The 7,722-nt window shown below is 39.8% G+C and overlaps 2 long non-coding RNA genes across 2 annotated transcripts; both read left to right on the top strand.

Annotated features, from left to right (window-relative positions):
• The first annotated feature begins 269 nt into the window (after positions 1-269).
• Positions 270-1,860, top strand: LOC311253703. Its single transcript, XR_014621820.1, has 2 exons — positions 270-582; positions 1,295-1,860. It is a non-coding gene; the product is annotated as an uncharacterized lncRNA (long non-coding RNA).
• Positions 1,861-3,467: 1,607 nt separating this feature from the next.
• Positions 3,468-7,261, top strand: LOC311253704. The gene is made up of 3 exons (XR_014621821.1): positions 3,468-3,539; positions 4,979-5,122; positions 7,104-7,261. It is a non-coding gene; the product is annotated as an uncharacterized lncRNA (long non-coding RNA).
• Positions 7,262-7,722: the final 461 nt, after the last annotated feature.

The following is a 7,722-nucleotide window of genomic DNA, read 5'->3' as shown; positions in this document are numbered from 1 at the left end:
ACCAGGTAGCAGTACTGGTGTTCTAAATGACCACCCAGATGTAATCGAGCACAGTTTGGCAGCAGCTTTTATGTTTTTTTTGTGATGCTCCCATGATCAGCAATGTACAAGAGAGATGGCCAGCTCTTTTTGATGCAATGGAGGTAATTTAAAAAATGATGCCCTGACTAGTTGTGTCATAGATATGGTGTTCATGTGAGAACCTGTGAGTACTGATTCCACTGAAAGGACCCAGTCATTTTTATCATGCATTCACTGTCACTGCACTGCACTATGAGAAATGTATCTTTTTTTATATCATCTCCGGAGATTATATAACGTCCAGTCCATAAAGGTCAGGTCCAAACAGGTAGTTTTACTGTTGGTTTTTAGATACTGGTGTCACATGCTGACTGTTTAAAAAAGTCAGAGTTTTTGTCTTTGATCACTTTCTTCTGTGCTACTGAAAATTTGAGTTCAAATATCTCTATTGTCTTTGTTATAATTCTTAAGGATGACATTGATGCCGGAAGGGAGTCCCTCATTAAAGGACTCTGCATCTATCTGAATGAGAATCCCGACGTCTTGGTGCAGGAGTACATGGTGGGTGTTTTGTGAGTAGATTGTGGCTTTGCTACATTTCCAAACGTATTCAGTTAACCCTGTGATCCTACTTGGACCGTTTAGGTCCATTTGCCATCTTTATCACCTTGGCAAAGTGATTCCAGTGCTGAGATTAAAAACAAATGGTCCAAACAGTCCATTTTTTCTCCATAATCCCCCATTATGAAAGTGAAAAACCACCTATATTGACCCCTCTGCCACAGAGTGAAAAAATATTGTTTCTCTTACATTAGGGATTACACTAGTGTGAAAACACTTCAAATTTGTGAATCTAGTGAAAGAAGGAAAAATCCACCATCTTCTTACACTGCACTGACCCTCATCTGACAAGGGCAGAATTGGGACTGGGATACAGCCCTGGAGTAAATCAAGGTTAATAATAAAAAATCATCCAGGAACATGAAAACAACTTCCAGAAGAAATGAGGACGAGAATTCAGTCTTTACATTAGCTTGAAGGCTCTTCTTCATTTGATCTGGAATTTGTTATGTCTGTATTTTATTTTTTCTCTCAGAAATTGACCATGAATGGCAGCATGGCAGGGCAATCTTTGGCTGTAGTAATCTGCTATGCTGCTTACATGGGTTTAAATAAACTATTGCATTAGAATTGCTGCATTCAAAAGCATCAATTTTTTTATTTTATTTATTTATTTTTAAAAAGCTTCAAGAAATGTTTTATCTTTAACCAGGACATGACTGAGGCCACTGCACTGAGTGCCATTGAGAAAACGACAGTGGGAATATGTCACCAGAGAGACGCCAGGCAATGACTTTTCTGATGTTGGCATCATCATCGAGGGTGTGGTGGTTCTTCAAGATCTGGATAATGTAGCCCTTGCAACAGCCTTCCTGTTTGGACTTTTTTACTCTTTGAACATGAGGTATCCGTCACAGCTCCGCTATACTTTTGAAGTGATTCAAAAGGTGGTAATGGAGTTGGATGTGGCTCAACTCTCGAGGAAAGCCCAAAGCTTAAAGACAAAACTGTTCCAGTAAGGAGAGCTCACTGTTGTTGTGCACGTGAGGCGGTTAGCTCCAGGTAGGAGGACAATTAAAGCTCACACTTGCTCTCCTGCATTTTGGAGGTTGAATTTCCAGGTGAACAATCAGCAACAGCATGGGATGTTTCAGTTGTAGTAAGGAATTTTAAATACTTCTAAGATACTGTTCTGTTTTGAACCAAGATGTCACAATGAGGTCAGTCATTGCTGTTTATCCTATGGCTCTTGAATAAAGGCTTTGACATGCAACTGTTCATTTCTGTTTTTAATTGGGGTAAAAATGGGTAATGTCAATGATTAAGAGAGTTAATAGAAAGGTATTAGGCATTAAAATAAATGATTGTTGAAATGGCAATGGCAACTAACGTTTTTGCATTTCAAATCAGTTCTATAGTTGAATCGAATTGTTTACAGTTACAATTGTTATTTAATTTAATCTTGACAATAGAGACCTTGAACATAATGTTTGTATTGTTCTCTTCGAAGATGGTTGCCTGTAGCCTTTTCAAAAGAAAAGGTCTAATTTCCATTCTGTGGCTGAGTCGGTAAAACACTGAAAAACTGACATTACTTGTTCACTGTTGATTTGTATTACAGTAGAACAGTAATGTCAGTTCAATTCTTTACCTACTGTCACTGCAGTGAAATTAGACATTTTATTTTGAAAGGTTACTAGTGGTACAGGCAACCATCTTCAGAGAACAATACAAACAATCTGTTTTTAGGCCTCCATTGTAAAATTGTGTAATTGACACTAGACTATAATACGAACATGTAAAATGAAAATAACGTGTAGTATTTACGCTACCAAATAGTATTGGAGTAAAAGTTATTGAATAGTGTTGAAATGAAGTGATGAAATTGTGAAGGATTTAAATGTTCCAAGAGCTCAAATTACTTTATCAAAACATGTTTTAATCACACTGTATCAACACAAAATATACAGGTTTATTGAACATGAATAACTTGTGTTAATTTAACTCAATTGTTTAAGTTGCTGCCAAAGCAAAACATCTGTGTGCAACCAATGTCCACCATTGAATTAAGTTAATCCAACATGTTCCTTTTTTCAGTGTATGTACAAATCCCTACATGTTCTCATGCTTGTCAAAGCGCTGGTTACTGAGGAAGCGAGTTTGCACACATTGTTGAGTTACATGTGTGTATACGTGTCTGGTTATTAATATGTGTATGAATGTGGTTATTAGAGGAGGATAGTTGGACTGTTATCTGTTTGAATGTGTGATAAGAGTAAGAGAGTATGTGCTGTTGTGCACTTCATGATTTGGTGCTCTTGTTCCCTGCTTTTACTAGTGTATTCTGTCTATTTTTAAAATATTATGGTCATCATGTCACTCATATTTCAATGATTTTAATACTGTATCTGCTTTAACTTTACCTGCCCAGGGACTACAGGCGGAACTATAACCTGGCTCAAAGCATCTCTTCTTGTCTTACAAGATTAATGTTTTTTTGTGCATTGTCCCTGTTTTAAATAAATAAATTCAATTCAATTCATTAAATTCACAACATACTGTACATTCCTTGACCGAGTGTGCCAATAAGAGCATAGCCTAGGCCAAGAGTGACAGTTCATTTGTGAACAGAAACCGCTCCCACCTGCTCTCTGTGTCACATAGAAAATGACTGGCAGGTCGACATTGGAAAATGTATTGACCTACATTTACCTGAACATATCACCCACAGTGACAGTGTTTTTTTTTTTTTTTTTTTTTTTTATTAAGTCAACGCTATTAAGTCTGTAAGGATCGTATCTTTATTCAAACTCTACTTTCCGTTATGTTTTTTTCCGCTTTAAGTTGGAGTTTTCCAAATTACGAGTCTTTTGAATGCATCATATTCGAATTGACGAAAGGGAGCAAGGGAGCAAAAAGTGCGCGAGCCGGAGATCGAGGAGAGAAGTCACGGTGAGGTGAGTCCCTGAACGAAAAATAAATGAATGAATTTCTGTGGGAAACATTCAGCTCTTATTGTTGGAACTTCACATTGTTTTGTCAGGTTGCCAGTGCTGCGAAAAATGTTAGCTAGTTAACATTCAGTTTTTATACAAGGTTAATATGACCAGGCAGCAGGGCTCGAAATTAACGATGTCCCGGCGGGGACCATAAAAATTCCTGCTGGGACACACTTATATTTTGTCCGGGACAATTACGGGACAGTGAAAAAAAAAATGTCAAACGCTCACTCTCAAACAAAATGCTCAATTCCCTCCTCCGTATATCATTGCATTTCCCTGAGGTTGAGGACTATAATGCAGAGCAGGCAGTTGAGAAGTGGTGGCAAAGTGGTCAGAGAACATGCCGACCCATGTTCAACGACTCTGTGTGAGACAAGAAAAATAAATCTCTGTGGCAGTGAACTTTCCCTCCAGAAAACAGCATCCCTCCCCGCGAGTGAAATAGTCAGACAGCGTATTGTTTACTGATGGTGATTATGTAATTTTGTACGAAAAACGTAACTTTGTCACTTTCCAGGCTGTTTGGTGGGTCAGGATCTCAATCACAACACATTATAACAGCATCCATATGATTATAACAGTCAGAGGGTACATGTTTAAACACATGCCGCTGAAAGCCCCACTAGGATTCAGAGAAGCACAGTACAGAAGCACAGAATGTGTTGCTGCCGTTATTACTGGTACCGGTGCCGCGTCGAGTCTCCCTGATCCTCTCCCCAACACACAGCCGCTTCTAGCCGCAGCGGCAACCTGAGCGGGGTCGCTCTGCGAACTACGGCGCCGCGGAGCTACAGGCCCCGGTCTTCCTACTCCTCTCCCCCACATACAGCACCCTGTGCTGGGTCGCCCAGAGCGACGAGTCTCCCTCCAGCTCTGGAGCTCTCCACGGTGCTGCTAATGGCGGCTTCTCATCGTCTTTCAGACCTTAGACCATAGCTTTAAGTAATACAATTAATTAAAAATGCTGATAGTCTAATACTCGTTATAAAATACTTATAATACAACAACATATACACCCAATCACATTTTATAAGGCACCAGTTTAAAGCTGCCATTCTTAAATTGCTCTGTTTGCTTTGAAGAAGACATACTCTGTGCCGAAATGTCAGCAACCTGCACCATAATAAAAATATCTAAAACTATGTGCTTCACCATCTTCTCCAGCTATTTATCTGCCCCCTGCTCTAAGATGCACCAGTCTGCAATCAGTTCGTCAGCTGAAGGCGAGAGTTTTCCTCCTACAATTTTAGTAATTGGCTGGTCATGGCTAGACTGTTTTCAAACTACATTCATTGCTGCCCAACTATGGGCAGGATATAGCATGTCATGCAGTTAGCCATTTCTCACCATTGTGTGCAATCTATCCAAAGCTTTACAGTTTTCTCAATTTTTAGGAACGGTCAGAAACAATCAATTGACGGCCACTGCAACAGACCAGGAGGTGGAGGCTTATATAAAAAGGTGGCTTCATCTCGCTGGAGACAGGGATGGTGGGAGGAGAGAGAGAGAGGAGAAAAGGCGTGCCACACAGCTCGCACGTAAGTCAGCTACAATACCTATTTTGCAATATATGTGTGATACTGTTCTACAGCAGAAATCAAGATGAAGCTGTCAGCATATGTAAAAAAAAAACGAGCGCAAAGTACAGAACAAATCTCCCCAATTCTAAATGAGCAAATACAATTAAAAAAGGCAGTGTTGTGATTTTTGCCATTTTTTCCGCTATGGTCACTTAGGAATTAGAAGCTTGTTCAGCCACCATGCAGCAAGCATAGCCATTTTCTTGTAAATGTAAAGATTTCACTTGGCAGTGGTGGGACAGTAATGTAAACTGTAACTGGAATTGTCACCCATTGCCTTTCTTAAAAGCCAGTACATGGGTCTGAAAAGTAGGGAAATCACATTTCAGTTAGAAACACATCTTTAATGAAAACTGTATTTGACTTTAGTATAATATTCTATCTACAAAATAAATTAATGAATATGAAGCAACAGCTGAAATATATTTTTAAATATATTAATATTACATGCCATCTCCCTGCTAAATTGAGCTGGAATGAAAGAACCCCCTATCAAACACAAAAACATACTTCTAATGTTAACATGAGTGGATGAAGTTTTGAGTCTTAAGATGTGGTCTTATCTAACCTCAAACTTTTCCCTTTACTGCTGCATTCATGGTCTTCAGCTCCACCATGTGGGCAGGTCTGATGTAACTACACAGCGATTGTGTGAGTGAGGCTAGCTGACTCATTGTCATCTCAGACTTGATATGTGATAGGTTTAATATGTAGGATGGAGTTGCTTCCAACTGAGAGCCTCAGCCATGTTGCAATGGAATATAATACTTACCTTGGCATAATATATAAAGAATAAACCAGGACAGAGAGACCTCACCTCAACTTTTATCCCAACTCTCTCCTCTTGTGAGGGCTTTTAGATCTGAGTATGGCCCCAGTGTTCCGCCAGAGCACCGTGCCATAGCACACAGACCTCTGGTCCAGTAAATGTCCAGTTTTGTGGATACCTATTACGCACCACCAGACTGACAGCTATCTTGGGGGTCCCCATGGAGAGTCATTAAAGAGGAAATATTCAAGATTTTTACCTACTTTTTACTTAAAGCAGAAGTAAGCGATCCGGTCGTTTTGGCTAACTTCCTGTCAGCGGATGGAGTTAGCAGTCCCCGCCCTCTTCCCTACGTCAACACATGCGCGTGCATCCCTTGGCTGCACACACAGAGAGGACCGCCCCTTTATGCCGTTCTCTCTCCTCATTGGATAAAGGTTGTAGGATACAAGGAAAGTTTTCTCCTCGGCTTACAGCAGAGCAGGGTGACTGACAGACCCGTGTTTCGGACCAAACACTCTATATAAGTGATTGCTGTCGGAAGATATAACTATATAAGACTTATATTAACACAAACATTCCGCTTACTTATGCTTTAATGAAACAGCTTCAGAGTAATGTTGCTGGCTTGTTCCAGGGAGAATGGAGGCTCTCTGCCTTCCACCTAGCGTCACTTGGCTGAAAACCAACCTTGTAAGATCAGACCCTCCGACCCAGTATCCCAGCTCTCGTGCTGGCAGCATCATGACACACCAAAACACCCTGTATCCATTATCTTTTTATGAAAGGATAGAACCACACAAATACACACATTGCAACATGTATATGATATGCTCCATTAATTGCATTATGGCTGGCTTCAGTGAACCAACAAATGCTGAGGAAAGGTTAGCAAAATAGCAAAAAATCAAATGGCTGTGCACTATTCCCCTTTAACATGAAGACAAACTCAAATATACATTATGTTTTATTACTGTAACTTCAGGTTAAATGTGAAGTTTGTCAGAGTGTTTGATGAACACAATATTGTATAACTTTATATCACTTTACAGGGCCTTTTTTGTTTGGTCTCCTGATAAGGTTTTGTGTTTTGCACTGCAACCATATACAGTAACCACAGTACTGCTTTACTGAGTCAACAAAATATGTTCTTTTGTGCATTTCTTAAAGGGCCAGATGAAGAGGAGACAATGGTGGGGCCATGAGTGAGCGTGTTCCGCAACAGTGTTCCGCAGTCAGAATTTTCATGTTCATCTTCATGTTTGTTTTGTTTGTGTTGTGTTGTTGTTTGTGGCACATGTTAAAAAAATAAAATAGTTCTCTACTGTTCACAAGTTGTTTCTCGTGTCTGGTTTTTTCTTCAATTCTTCAGTAGGTATCTTCATCTTTGACTGAGACCAACAAGACTGGACCATTGCCACCATTTAACACAGTATCTGGAGGTACCATAATGACATGTACAGTAGCCACAAATTCAGACCAGTTCTGGTTTATTTATATGATGTGTTCATATTTGACATAGAACTTTGTCATGGTTTGGTTGTGACTCCAATGTGTACAGGCTAGACAAGATCATAGACTGTAAACCAGTTCTGATGTATTCAGCTCTTGGTTAATATGTAGCATTATGACTAGGCTGTGGGTCATATGTGAGAAACAAGTGTGGACCACTCATGTCATTCCATGTGGTAGGTGGGTCAGAATAAAAATGCATAGTGGCCCAAATTTGGGTGAGTGCTGGTTTATTTGGTCTATTTTTGGCTGACACTTGGCACTGTGTTGGTTTGGT

The sequence above is a fragment of the Pagrus pagrus genome (genome assembly GCF_965226575.1).
Source record: "Pagrus pagrus genome assembly, contig: HAP1_SCAFFOLD_35, whole genome shotgun sequence".
Classification (NCBI taxonomy): domain Eukaryota; kingdom Metazoa; phylum Chordata; class Actinopteri; order Spariformes; family Sparidae; genus Pagrus; species Pagrus pagrus.
The sequence above is the reverse complement of the archived record's forward strand: the minus strand, read 5'-3'. Positions and strand labels throughout refer to the sequence as shown.